This window comes from Balaenoptera borealis (genome assembly GCF_965194805.1).
Source record: "Balaenoptera borealis genome assembly, chromosome: 16".
Classification (NCBI taxonomy): Eukaryota; Metazoa; Chordata; class Mammalia; order Artiodactyla; family Balaenopteridae; genus Balaenoptera; species Balaenoptera borealis.
In genome coordinates this window covers 58798732-58813809 of record NC_138872.1, presented here as the reverse complement: position 1 = coordinate 58813809, position 15078 = coordinate 58798732, and the positions used below count along the sequence as shown (strand labels likewise).

Here is a 15078-nt window from a genome sequence, read left to right as displayed (position 1 = left end):
AGTGACTGAAGTTTGGAAAACCTTCTTCCAATGTTTAGGGCCCAATTATCAGGTGCCGTGTCAGGAAGTGGTGAGGTCTCCATTCCTGGGACCCATACAAATGGAAACTGGTTGCTATAAAAATAATCCAGGCAGAGGCTGGGGCAGGGGTGGTTCTGCATGATCACACAGCGCCTTTCAGCTAAGACTGCATGAGTCTGCAGTTCTCATTGTGTGGGGTCTGTTTCCCAGCTCCACGGCTGGACTGTGTCATAGCTGCAGACGCACGTCATCAGAGGTTCCCCAGTCGGAAGGGCAAGAGGTTTGGGGGCCTGCCGTTCTTTCCAGCAGGGCAACCTCACAGTCCCCCGGGTCATGCTGGTGGGGAAATGTTAGAGTGTCACTTCAAGTTCATGGAGATGGTTCCCCAGCTGGCTCAGCATCTGCCTGATCTTGGGTGTTTAATAGAGGGCATCCCTTCCTGTTATTGCCCCCAAACCCCTAGTTAAAGGACATGACCTGCCAGCTCTCAGGTTAATGAGTCTGTATGGGCTGGGTACCCCAATGGAGAGATGCTGTGTTAGTCAGGGTTCTCCCAGAAATAGAACCAATAGGGTGTGTGTGTGTGTGTGTGTGTGTGTGTGTGTGTGTGTGTGTTTATAGAGAGAGAGAGAGAGAGAGGTTTATTTTAAGGAATTGGCTCACGCAGTTATGAAGGCTAGCAAGTCCAAAATCAGCAGGCTAGGCTGGTAGGCTGGGGACCCAGGGAAGAGCTGATGGTGCAGTTCAAGTCCGAAGGCTGCTCACGGGTGAGGGGGATGTCAGTGTTTTGTTCTATTTGGACCTTCACCTGATCAGATGAGGCCCACCCACATTATGGAGGGCAATCTGCTTTACTCAGAGCCCACTGATTTAAATCTTCATCTCATCCACAAAGACACCCTCACAGAAACTCTGTGGCCCAGCCAAGCTGACACAGAAAATTAACGATCACAGATACTTCAGGTGGACTAGATACACAGCATTAAGTAAGATAGAATCCCTTTTAAATCATCCTCTTTTAAATTCCCTCCCAACCCTCCAAGGAGAAAATCTCAGTTTTGTGCTAATATGTCTTTAATAAAACTTCCCAAACACACGTGACATCCTGCTTCAGCAAAGGGAAAGGAAGCTGGCCTTGGACTCAGAGTCTTGAGCAGCAACAGTTTCTAGCTGGAATTGAATAACATTGTTCTGTTTTCCTTGTATTTCTTTCTTCCCAGCACCCTCTATTTATGGCAGGCGACTGCTAACTTTCCATTTCGGTTGTGATATAAGGTTTCTTTTTATAAAAATGTAAGTTTAAAAAGTGAGTAGGCTACTAGTAACACAGGTGGTACACGGATATACCTGAGATTCTGCAGGTGGTGCAGGAATGGCTGATTGGGGGAACACTGACACAAGCACAGTGAGGGTGGTGCCTGAAATATCCCCTAACTGTCCACATGCCTTGAGCTGCCGGTTGTCTGTTTGCCCTTCTTCCCCTCTGGAGACAGCTGGGTGATTTATTTCCACTTGATGACTGCCACCTGAAAGTGGCAGTGGACAAGGAGAGAACTCTGTGGGGAGGGGAAAGGTCTGGGGGTGGCAGTTCTAAGAAACTCCTTGACCGTGATGCTGGTCATGATCGGTGCATGTACAAAGCACTTGCTTTGTGCCAGATGCTGTTCTAAGCACTTTCACTCTGTTATCTCCCAATGGTCCTAGGAGGTGGGCATACCATTGTCATCCCCATTGTATAGATGAGGAAACTGAGGCACTGAGTTGTTAGGCTGCTAGACTGCGGTCCAGTCTGGCTCTGTCTGTGCTCTTCTGTGTTTTGCACGTATTACTTCCTGCTGGTCTTCTCGCCTTTGTCCCCTTCATGGGTTAACTTACCTGGAGGTGGAGGCCTGGCTTCCTGGTCCTGGGGCTCCTTGGGTCTGGCTGAGTTGTAGGCAGTGATTCCCAGTCCCTAACTTGCTGACAAAATTCACCCACAGAAATGACAGTTTAGGAAAGATGAAAAGGCTGCTAAAGTGAGTGCCACTGATCTCCTGAAGGTTACTTGAAAGTCACTAATACGAGATGCTCTGTGAAGGGAAGAACATTCCTAACCTAATGGCTGTGAGGATGGCAAACACCCTGAGTCTGACACCTGCCTCACCTCAGCCACCTAATCTGAATGACATGTTGAGTGCCTGCAGGTCCCAGCCTTCTCTGGGCCTGGGGTTTAGTGGGTTTAGTGGGTGGCATAATTATCGGGAGCTCCTTGGATGACAGCAGCCATCAGGGAGCTCTTTAATTGAGGGGGTCAGACAGCAGTCATTGGCAGAATGGCGGTTTTTAGGTCTTCCGCCAAAGCCGTGCAAACTAGCAGACATTCACCAAGTGTTTGCTGAGTAACCTTGGGCACTGGGGATGAGTAAGACATGGTTTCTGTCTTTGAGGAACTCTGAATCTAACAATGCAGAGTTTCCCCTGTATCAGTTAGCTCTTGCTGTATAACAAACCATCCTGAAATGCACAGGCACATTTCGTTTTATTGCCCTTCTCTTGATTGCACTTTGCAGATACTGCGTTTTTTACAAATTAAAGGTTTGTGGCTACTCTGCGTTAAGCAAGCCTACTGGCACCATTTTTCTGACAGCGTTTGCTCACTTTATGTCTGTCACATTTTGGTAATTCTCACAATATTTCAAACTTTTTCATTATTATTATATTTGTTATGTGATCTGTGGTCTTTGATGTTACTACTACAATTTGCTGAAGGCTCAGATGACGGTTAGCAATTTTTATAGTAAAGTATTTTAAAATTAAGGTATGTACATTGTTTTTTTAGACATAATGCTATTGCACACTTCATAGACTACAGTGTAGTGTAAACATAACTTTTATATGCACTGGGAAACCAAAAAAGTCACATGACTCACTTTATTGTGATATTCGCTTTATTGCAGTGGTCTGGAACTGAGCCTGCAGTATCTCCGAGGCTGTAATGGCTTAAAAGAGAAAACATTTAGTTCATGATTCTGTAGGTGGGCAATATGGGCTGGGCTCAGCTGGTCTCTCTCACGTCTCTGTGGCCAGCAGGTGGGTTAGCTGGGGGCTGGCTGGTCTTAGGTGGCCCTTGCTGGAGAAAAGCTCATCTATGCTCCATGTAATCTCCTACCATCCAGCAGGCCAGGCTGGGCTCATTTGCGTGGTAGCCGAGCAGACAGGAAGTGTGTGAGGCTTCCTGAGACCTGGGCTCAGAATTGGCACTTTTGCTGCCTTCTATTGATAAAAAGAAATCACAAGGGCAGCCAGGTTCAGTGGGTGGGGAAATAGATTCCACTTCTTAATAAGAGGATTCGATTTGCTGATAACACTTTGTTAAAACCTTTTGCATGTATGAATATAAGAACTACTGGTCTGTATTTTTCCTGTCTTTGGAATGCCGTGCCTGGTTTGGGGATCAGGGTGATCATAGGATGATCATAGGATCATAGGATGGGTTGGGAGCCATTCCCTCCTCTTCGATTTTCTGGAAGAGTGTGTGTAGAGTTGGTATTATTCTTCCTTAAATGTTTGGCAGAATTCACCAGTGAGGCCATCTGGGCCTGGAGTTCTCTCTTTGGGAAGGGACTCCAGAGCCTTGATAAATATTTCTTTCTTCTTGTATTGCCAAACTGGAAGGAAAAGTCTGGCTCCATTTCTTGACTCCTTTTTAATTTATTTTTCAATATTTTTAAAAAATGAAGTATAGTTGATTTACAATGTTCGTTAACATTTCTTGACTTCTTAGCGCTTTAGCCCCTTGAAATCTGGCTCTTTTCCTCCCTCCCTTCTTTCCTTCCTTCTTTCTTTGCTTCATTCATTCAGCACATTTGTTGAGCACCATCTATAAACTAGACACTGTTGTTAGTGCTGAGAATACCGACCTGCAGAACCTGCCAGATGCCTGACACTGTGGCCGGGGGGAAAGTTAACCCCCAAATGACAACTACAACATAACATCGGGCCATGAGAGGTGCTAAGAGGAGAAAAATAAGGAAGGGCTTTAGTTTACTTCACTAAAATTGTTATTACCAAGTTTGCCAGTGAGCTAATTTTCCATCCTGATTCCTTTTTCCTACTCTGTCTCTCTCTCTCTCGGCTTTGGGGTCCCACCATCCGCTCTTGGTTTTCCCCCGACCCCTCCTCTCTCCCAGCCCTTTCTCCTTGGTGCTGTTTCATAGTTACTAGCGGCTGTATCTCCCATCCACACACCCACGACACAGGGATTTCTGTGCCCAGCTCCTGTCTCCTCCTGGGTGACAGTGCCGCCCATATTTCCAGTTGCCCGGGAGCATCTCCGCCGTTGGTAACCAGACATTTCTAACACCGATGAACTGTTTCCCTCACCCTTCAAATGTGCTTCTCCTGCTCTAAGCCAAGCACGTGAGTGGAACCAGCGGCCGCTCTGAGCCCCCAGAATCCTTTGCCCGATGCCCCACCCGTCCCTGGGTCCTGCTGATTCTCCTTCTGAAGAGTCTCCCTCCCTCCCTTCTGCTCACCTCCCAGTTTTTACCTTCATCTGGACCCTCTCCTTTTCTCACCAGGGCTTCTCTGACACTTCCCCCAATTCGTCTCCTTCTAATCCGTCCTCCTGATTGTGGGATGTTTTTCTTCTAGAGGCAGATCTTATTCCTTTCCTGCTTCAAAGCCTTCCCCCTCTCCCCACTGCCCCCAGGATAACACTCAAACTTCCAAGCCCCATCAAGCTTCTCACCCGGCGTAGAGTTCTGGCTCAGCCCCGGGCCCTGCCCAGCTCACCCCCTGCTCACACTGGTAATGCTTCTGTACCTCGGAGCGTCCCGTTCCCTTTGCCTGCAACACCCTGTCCCCACGGCTCTGCCTGGCAAACCGCCCATCGTTTGAGACCCAGCCCAGATGTCGCTTCCTCTGTGAAGCCTCTGATGCTGCCCCGACCCCAGCACGGGGCTAGTCACACTTTCCTTTACGTTCTCATAGCACGCATGTCATCACGTCATGTTTATTTATTTATACGCCCTTGTTCTTGATGTACCTGGCAGCTCCCACGGGACGTGGAGCCTGCCTTACTCACCCGCGTGTCACCAGGGACCAGTAAGCGGTGGGTGCTCAATGAACGCTTGTTGCCTGACATGTAATGATGGCCAGCATCCAAAGCCACACGTGGCCCCAGGACTTTGGACCCATCTCCTGATCAGGCTGGAGGATGACAGGATCCCAAAAGGGAAGAGAAATTCAGATTTAAGGTGGGCAACATGGTGGCTTCTCGGATGGCAGATTGTCTAACTTCAAATCCCAGCTCCAGCCTTTACTAGCTGTGTGATCTTAGAGAAGTTGCTTAACCTCTCTGAGCCTTATTTTCTTTACCTATAAAATGAGGCTAATTATAGCACCTATAGCACAGTGTTTTTGTGAGGAATGCATAAGTTAATACATGTGCCTGGCACATACTAGGCAATAAATGTTGGCTATCATTATTGCTGATATAGTAGTTATTATTATTACAGTGGATTGAAAGACTCAGGCAGAATCGTCCTCAGTGGCTTCTGCCCTGGAGCACTGCCAAATCCCAGTGTTCATTTCCGGACAGAGGCAAGCGTTGGCTCTGTGCCTAGAAGCCCCAGACCCAGTGAGCACAAAGCTGGGCCACCCAGGGCGAAGGGCTTCCATCATCCCCAGGGCATCTTGGACGCCTGGCCGTTCGGGCTGGTTGGTGTCCAGATACCAGGGCAGGAAGGAGGCTGAGCTGACCTCTGCCTTCCTGAAAACAGGCCAAAGCCACTGTCCCTTCTGAGTGCCGTGGGTGGTATGTGGTGGAGGGGCGGGGTCTCAGCCAGCCTGGGGCAGAACCGCCAGCTCCAGAGTGGGCCTTGGAGTCCCTCTGGCCGTGGGGCCCGGGAGACTGCTTACCAGCTGGCCTTCCCCGGGGCCCAGCGCCCAGAGCCTCCCTGGCCTTCTGAGCGGGGCCCGTGGGTGGAGCCCTTCTGGGCTGGGGAAACCTCAGACACCAAACATCTCAGGTCTGTTTTGAAAGGTTCTAGACCTCAGGATTGTCCTTTCGCTTATAATTCCGGGAAGAGGCTCCGACTCAGCTGAGAATGGGCCGTGGTTTAAGTTGTAGCGAGAACTCCCGAGGGTGGGGTTAGGATCAGGTGGTCGAGCGGTCATCCTAACAGCCGCGGGTAGCTGCTGGCTCGCTCTCTCGCTCCCCGGCACGGCACGTAATGGAACGTGGCCAAAGCAGCTTCCTTTTCGCAACAGCAGGCGGGGGCCGGGGCTCCCTGTGGTGGGGATTTGTGTTTTTCTGAAGGGAAGGAGAGGAGGGGACACTCACATCACCCGTGGGAAGGTCCCTTGGCCTTCTCTTCACCTGGAAGACCCTGCTGGTGAAGTCCCACCATCAACGACAGATCAAAAGTTGCTTCTGGGGGAGGGAGGGCCGGTGAGTCACCAGCAGGACTTTCTCCACACCCAGTGCTAGACGTGCAGCACACACACGCACACACACACGCGCGCACACACATTTCAAGCAAACATTGGACCAAGGTGTAGTAGGACAGCACCGCTACTTAGGAGGCAGCGAGGAGATGCCAGTTCTTGGCATATCCTATTTGTCATCGGAGGTCTGGATGGACATTTCTGGGAGTACCATCCCTTATCCCAAACCATCAGCCTTTTTTTTTTTAACCATCAGCCTTTAGAACTTGAAGTTCACTGAACCACGAACACTGCATTCTGTGTGCAGAATTTCCATAGCCCCACTGACACCTCCCGGTGCCTCGCCCCCTCCTCCCCCCCTCCCTACTCGCTCCAGGTCTGAGCCCCAGGGGATTCTTGCTCCTGCGCAAGGAAACCCATTTGTTGCTCCTTCTATTCCAGCTACTGATTCTTCTGCCTTAAAAAGAAATCTTAAGTTCTAATATTCTGTGTTCTCTATTATTTTATGTGATTATTGTTATGGGTATTTTATAGAATAGGGAGTATTGAGGCCTTCAGTCTTTATCATGATTCCTACAATGCACTTAAATCAAGGTGGCGAGATCCACCTGAGTTTCTGGGTGGAAAGGGGGCTCATTGTGATAAATTTAGAAAACAGAACTGAGTCCATTCTACTGTGTCTGAATAAATCCTTTTAGTGATCAGGGAAAAACTCTATCCAAAGTCCAAACCAATCTCAGAGTAAATAAAGACAACACATGCTTCAGCTGGGCCAGTGAGCTAATAGGATTAAAAATGCAAGAAATTCTATTTTTGGTACAAATGATGACTAAAGCATAGATTTTAATGAAGTCCTCTCTTAATTAGCCCAGTCATATCTCAACTTTAGCTAATGGCCAGGGCAGAGAGACGCTGCCTTCCCAAATCCCCCCTGCCTGGTGCAAAGCTTGAGGGAAATGCAGCCAAAGGTGAAGCATACGAAGATGACTTGATGCTGCCTGTGCCCTCTCGCCTGATTTTCATTAGGCTCTAAGCACGGGAGCAGGAAGGCGGGTGGTATAAAAATGTCCTGGATTTGGAGTTGGAAAACCAGAGGTTAGAGTCCCAACTCTGTGAACTTTGGCGAATCGTGTGATGCCTTTGTGAGCCTCAGTTTTTCATCTGTAAAATGGGGATAACGATACCTTGCCCTGCCAGCTTCACAGGGTTGACGTGAAGATCCAACACAAGATACGCTGTGTAAACTGCAACTCGACCTTTAAGCATGAGGAGTCTCATTTCATGTGGGATAACCCCCTCTGAGCACACCCCCTCCCCAGGGATCTGCTTTGTCTCCTACATGTCTTGAGGTTGTGCTGGCATCCTGTGCCCCGGTCACAGTTAGGAGCAGATCTGCTGGTCTTGCCTGAAGAATATTTGTCTTGCTTGTCCTGTGACAGCAGCAGTTGCTGAGGCTGCGCCTGGCAGAGAGCAGGGGAGGACAGAGTTGGAAGAGAGGGACTCTGGCTCGAGACAGTACACTGCAAAGGAGGAGTCTAATTACAGGCTGGCAACTGAAACTGTGCATTGCTTTGCATCTGGGGTTCTGCAATAGAAGTCTTGGAGTGATAAGAAGTTTGGAGAGAACCGAAGAAATGGGGAAAATAGACAGAGCCACAGAGAGAGCAGGGAAAAGACAGTTAGTAATGCTAGGGAAGAGAAGAGTTTTTAAGAAAAAAGTGCAATCATAGCACACTATTTGGCCCTGCAGTGTGCAACATTTGCATGGTCATAGCGTAAATGAGAATTATCGATGTGTGATAAGACTGTATTGGGATGGTGGGAGTAGGGAGATGACGGTGATGATGGTGAAAGAAACTCTTCCTTAGGCAGGAAGTCAGTAATGTTTATAACAGATGAATCAGGGAAGAGAAATGTATGAATATTGTTTGGACATTTGGCACTACGGGGAAAATAAACAGCTGAAAGTGTTAAGAGAGATTGCTTCCGGGGATCGGGACTGGGGTAGGGCAGAGGCTGTGGTTTTCATCATATGCCTTTGATTCTATTACCTTCTTTTTTCTTAATCATCACATGTATTATGTAGATCAAAACATATTTTTAAAAGAGAAGTTCTGCAAATCATAAGACTTTGATTTCTCGACAGGAACTTAAAGCTCATCTAGTACAGTCTCCCACCTTCAGACAGGTAAACACCCCAACCCAGGTGGCCTCTCAGAATGTCCTGCTCAGCCCCTGAAGAAATCACCAAAGGAAAAACAACGTGATTTGGACTGCTCGGTGAAAGTTGTGCTTGAAAGTGACAGAGGCTTTTGGGAAATGGTTGTTGACTATTGAAAGGTTGCTGTGCACCCTGTGAGGGGTCTCCCACTGAGGTCAAAAGGGCAACTGGAGTGGGGGCCAGGAGACCCCCTAGTCCTTCTCTTGCTCCCGCTTTGCTGTGGGATCTGAGCGTGTCATGGCCGTTTCTGGCCTCAGTTCCTGCCTCTGGACAATCAGGGCTTTGAGTTTTCCCAGAGCCTTTATAGTTCTACATTCCTAGAACTAGAAATGACAGCAAATAGCTTTCTGTGCACCCAGCACAGCAGAGAAAGAGGGGGAATGGATAATAATCAAGTGAACAAATAAGATGCTTTCTGACAGTGAAAATCTTCCAAAGAAAATAAGCCAGGGGGATGGGATAGATACTGATGGGATACACAGTACCGGAGGGGCGCGGCTACTGGGTGATCAGGGCCGCTTCTCTGAGGAGGGGATGCTCGAGTCGAGACCCGGACAGCGCGCGAGAGAGCCGGCTGAGGGTGCTCCGGAAGCTCTGCTCCAAGGAGCTGAGGCCGGACCTGGCTGGCAGAGCGCTGAAGCCCACAGGGACAAGGGGAGGCCAGAGGGATCAGCGTTCAGTATGACATTTTTGGAAGGGAAAATAAATTTCTGTGAATGGCAAAGACGAATGTGATGCCACCCTGGGTTTGTTGGGCTGGCCTTCATGCAACATCTATAGCCCAGGGAACTGTCTGTTCTTCAGTGTCTCCAGAGAGGGAGAGTCCCAGAGTCCCAGTGCAGGAGAAAACACGGGAAGGAGAGAGCACCGCTGGGAAGAGCCTCGGGGACGGCAGAGGCTAGTCTGTATAGGCCAGGATTATACTTCTGGGGGAACTAAGGGATGTTATTAACTCAAAAAACATGACATCAAGGCTTGTCTACCTACCCAGTCCGTACATAACAGTTGGTCCAGTACTTTATACCCTTTGAAAACCCTCTGCAGATCAAGGCTGGCACAGCACTAACAGTGTCCAGTATGCTTTGCAGTAAATTAAGTTTGAATTGAAGTGAAAAATTAAAAGTAAAGTAAATTAAATGTACTTATCCTTTGACCCAGCACCTCTACTTCTTGGAATCTGCCCCTCAGAAATACTAACACAGGGCTTCCCTGGTGGCGCAGTGGTTGAGAGTTTGCCTGCCAATGCAGGGGACACGGGTTCGAGCCCTGGTCTGGGAAGATCCCACATGCCGCGGAGCAACTAGGCCCGTGAGCCACAACTACTGAGCCTGCGCGTCTGGAGCCTGTGCTCCGCAACAAGAGAGGCCGCGATAGTGAGAGGCCCGCGCACCGCGATGAAGAGTGGCCCCCGCTCGCCGCAACTAGAGAAAGCCCTCGCACAGAAACGAAGACCCAACACAGCCATAAATTAAAAAAAAAAGAAAAAGAAATACTAACACAAGCGTGCAAAGAAATAAGTGCAAGGATGCTCACTGCAGTGCAGTTTGGAGTAGCAAAAAGTCTGGAAACGCCCTAAATGGCCATCAGTGGGGACCTAGTGGAGTAGATGGTGGCATAGCCGCCCAACCGAACACCAGGCGACCATTGCGAGAATGAGGTGGATCCATATGCTGGAGAAGAATGATCTCTAGGGATATTATCAAGTGAGAAAAGCTGGGCTGGAGGATGGGCTCTTAGCTCCACACCCCTGCCCCCCATGAGCCCCTGGACCCCTAAGCCAAGGGAAATTGGGGCTCTGGGGGACAGACACACCCACTCGCTGTCTAGGGAGGAGGTGTGGGGAAGGACAAAGAAAAAGCGCTGCAAGGTGGCCTCTCAATGGTTGAGCTCCACCAATCCAGAAAGTGGACACTGATGCACCCTCCAATCAGGATCAAAGGAGTGAGTGAGGGGCGGGACCTGAGGCCAGGAGTGTTCCCCTGGGGCAGCTCCCCCAACATGGAAACCTGAAGAGTGTGGAGTAAGTGTTCCCACCTAACAAATATTTCTGGAAGAATGCACAGGAAACTGGGAAGAGTGGGTCACTAAAGGAAAGGAACTTGAAGAGTGAGTCAGGGATAGTGTTGAAGGGGAACTTCTTTCGGCATAGAGATGCAAGGGTAGAGGATCATTTTTAGTCTCTTAAAAGTTCATGGGGTCTTCTCTATTTGTGAACGATTGACTCCAAAGCCTCTGGTGAGGTTACCAAGCAATGCCTTAGGTCTGAAAGTTCTGTCACTGATTTACCTCATTTTGTTTTTCACTGGGGATCTGAATTCCAGACACCAACATGGGAGAGTACTAAGTAGGTGACATGTCTGTTTTCTCTAATTTTCCTGGACTCCTAATGGTTGAAACCAAGCCATAGCCACCCTTGTATGCCTCCAGACTTTTCTCTTACACTGGGCTCAAGACCTTACTTGACCTCTTGTAAAAACTTACTCTTTTCTCTGCAGGAGTTTATTTCTAATGCCTGGAATTCCAACTGAAATCACTCCCAGGTGTGAAAGCAGTGTTGCCCAGACACTAGGCACTTGAGAACCACCTTCAGGATTTTTGCTGACCTTGAAGACCACCTGCCCTTTTATTTACATAATATTTTTCTTAAATGACTTTTAAAACCTCAATAAAGTTGTTTTAAAAGGCGACTTTCTATCACTACTATAAATGGTATTACTTCTTATAAAAAGAAAGAACCTCAAAAAGAAATATAATAAAATCTAAACAACGTTGTTAAATTCTGGCTATGCACTGTGGCCCATCCAGAGTTCTGCTTTTTCTTTTTGTTTGAAAGAAAATTGCTAAGTGTTAGAGACAGTCGAGCACCCCAGGGTCTTTTTCCTTGATGGACTTGGAAGGATTAGGATGGGGACTTTCTTACTACGTGGTTCACTGTTCAGTGGTTCACTGTTCAGTGGTTCACTTATTTAATGCCATATCAATGCACCATCCAAAATCATGCCTTATAACATTTGAATTCCACACTTTAGGAAAGAGTTAGTTAAAGCCTTTCTTTCCTTTTCTAGAAAGTTTTAGTTATGTGTCCTTACGTATTTGTGTCATCTGAGCTGGACAATATGTAAAGCTATTATCACCCTGTAGTTATTGGCACTGCCTGTGATGCTGGCACTTTGGCATTCCAGCTGATATTAAAGTAACGTGGCATTCAGTGTGGTAATGCACCTTTTTTTGTGAGGGTCAGAAACGCATCGATTTGGAGGCAGCATGGCATGGAAGCTAAGAATGATGCAGGCCTAAACAAAGGGGAATTTGTCCTTTTTAAAAGAATTGGAAGAATCTCTGAGCTGATTCACTGGGTTCTTCCAAATGATGCACAGAATTGCGGCTGGGACCGCCCAGGCTGAGCTCTGAAGCCACATGGCTTCTGGCTCGTGGTTAATGAGTCCTGGGTCTCAAAGAGGGGCCCCTGTGTGAGCTCACGAGCCTTGTTCAGTCTCACGAGGGAATAATGCATCCCACGAGTGAGAGTGAGCCTGGTCAGAGAAAGGGTGGAGGGTTTGGAGGGGTTTGTGCAGTGCAGCTCTCTAAGTGGGAGAGTTGGTATCAGAAAAAGGCTATTTTATTCTTTTTTTAAAAAATTTATTGAAGTATAGTTGATTTACAATGCTGTGTGAAATTCTGCTGTACAGCAAAGTGATTCAGTTATACATACATATATATATTCTTTTTCATATTCTTTTCCACTATGGTTTATCACAGGATATTGAATATAGTTCCCTGTGCTATACAGCAGGACCTTGTTGTTTATCCATTCTGTACATTATAGTTTGCACCTGCTAATCCCAAACTCCCAATCTGTCCCTCCCCCACCAACCCCCTTGGCAACCACAAGTCTGTTCTCTATGTCTGTGAGTCTGTTTCTGTTTCATAGATATGTTCATTTGTGTCGTATTTTGGATTCCACATATAAGTGGTATCGTATGGTATTTGTCCAAAAAGTCTATTTTTAAATGATTCTATTTCAGAAATATCAGTGGATGCTCAAACTATTGGGGTGACATTTTGATGAGAGATTAGATCTTTACATCATCTCAAAATATCTCCCTACATGTGCTGAACCTTGAAAACACTGCTAAATAAAAGAAGGCAGACACAAAAGGACAAATCTTGTGTCATTCCGTTTCTATGAAATATCCAGAATACGCAAATCCATAGAAGGAAAGCAGATTAGTGGTTGCCAGGGGCCGAGTGGAGGGAGGAATGGGGAGTGTCTGCTTAATGAGTACAAGGTTTCCTTTCAAGGTGAGGAAGTGTTCTGGAACTAGATAGTGGTGATGGATGTACAACATTGTGAATGTACTAATTGTCATTAATAGTACATTTTAAAATTATGTGCATTTTATCACACTTTAAAAAATACCTCCCCAGTGATTACTTTTTAATTACAAAGGAAAAATGCACGATGGAGAAATCTGGTGATGTTAATCAAAGTTAACATCACCAATAATGGACAACCTGACATCCTATGCCCCTTGGTGGGACACACTAAGGACACATGAGTATGGAGTATTCTTGTCAAGAAAGCATACCCTGAATCTAATCGTTAGGAAGCATTAAACAAATGGAGGGACTTTCTACAAAATAAATGGTCAGTACTCTTACATAATATCAATGCCAGGAAAGGCCAAGAAAGGCTAAGGAACCATTCTAGATTAGATTAGATTAGATTAGATTAGAATCTAATATGATGTGATAACAAAATGCAATGCATTATCTTGGATTTGTCCTGGACCAAAAACATAGCTAAGGCCGTTACTGAGATTATTGGAGAAATTTGAATATGGACTGTAGGTGAGATAAAATATTGTAAAATGTGAAATTTTTGTGATTATCATGCTGTGGTTATGTACGGGAATGTCCTTGTTTTTCAGAGATGCACACAGAAATATTTAGACATAAATTATGGCATAGGCAACTTACTCTCAAATGGTTCAGAAAAAATGTGTGTGGGGGAGTGGAGTATTTGGAGGGAGAGAAAGAGACTGTTAACAAATAAAATCAATCCACTTAAAACTGGTGCTATAATGTTATCATAAATAGTGAAAACAAGGTCTGATTTGGTTTTCAAAAGTGAAACTAAAACTTAATTTTATGTTACACAAAATTTTAGTAATAGTAACTGGTCACAAATTATTGGAATGAAAGAAGAATGAATCAAGTGTTGATTTGGGGAGTTAATAGCATTCACTCGTCCAACAGGATTGGTTGATGTGACATTTTTGCTTGACATTTGCATGTCGTTTGACCAAGACGATGGTCATTTTTGCAAAAATGTTCAAAGACTTCATCAGTTTTCCCAAGTGTCGCTGTTTATCCTTTGATATTCAAAGCATTCTTTTGAATGCTTTCTTTCTTTGCTTTCTTCCTCTTCTTCTTCTCCTCCTTCTTCTTCTCCTTTTTCTTCTTCTTCCACATCATTCAAGTTTATCTTTTTCCTCTTTTATTGCTAACTAGTTCAGCTTGGACAGGTCTTCATGTATTAACCCCTTTGGTGCCTTTTGACCAGTTCTTCAGTGTCACTTTCATCAACTTGATACAACCCTAGTTCTTTTGCAAGATTTCCAATGTCACTTTGTCATCGCTTTCTGTTTTCTATGATTAAGACTATCCAACCATAGTAAAAAAAAGTTTACCCTGGAATCTCAGTGGTTTAACTTCCAAAGGCTTATTTCCCAATCACAGTACCTGTCCAAAGTGTGAGGCTTCAACATATCACGGCTCCACCATCCCAGCTACTTTATCAAGGAGATGGAGCATGGAGAACTCACACCTGCTCTTCAGCCCGGAAATGCTTCAGCCTGGATATGACATAAGCCAATGTTGCTTACAGCCCATTGGCCAGAATTAGTCACAAGGCTCCGACCTAACTGCAGGCGAGGCTGGGAAATGCAGTCTTTTCATGTGCAGAGAGAGGAAAATGAAACTGCGGCTGTCGGCCACACATTGTGTTTGCCTTTTGTGGTTGGATGTTATTCAGATGGGGTTAGATATTGAGGGGTGTTTGAGTGGGGATTAATTTTTTAATTTTTTGTTGAAGTATAGTTGATTTACAGTGTTGTGCTAGTTTCTGGTGTACAGCAAAGTGATTCAGTTTTATATATATATATATATATATATACACACACACACACATATACATACATTTTCTTTTTCATATTCTTTTCCACTATGGTTTATTACAGGATAATGAATGTAGTTCCCTGTGCTATACCTTGTTGTTTATCTATTTTATATGTAGTAGTTTGTATCTGCTAATCTCAAACTCCTAATTTATCCCTCCCCCACCCTCTTTCCCCTTTGGTAACCATAAGTTTGTTTTCTGTGTCTGTGAGTCTTCCTGTTTTGTA

The 15078-nt window shown here is 46.1% G+C and overlaps 1 protein-coding gene across 3 annotated transcripts in view; it reads left to right on the top strand.

The window, feature by feature from the left end:
• The window catches only part of EMP2 (epithelial membrane protein 2), a 39242-nt gene that overhangs the window by 11500 nt on the left and 12664 nt on the right, over positions 1-15078 (top strand). The window lies entirely within an intron of this gene.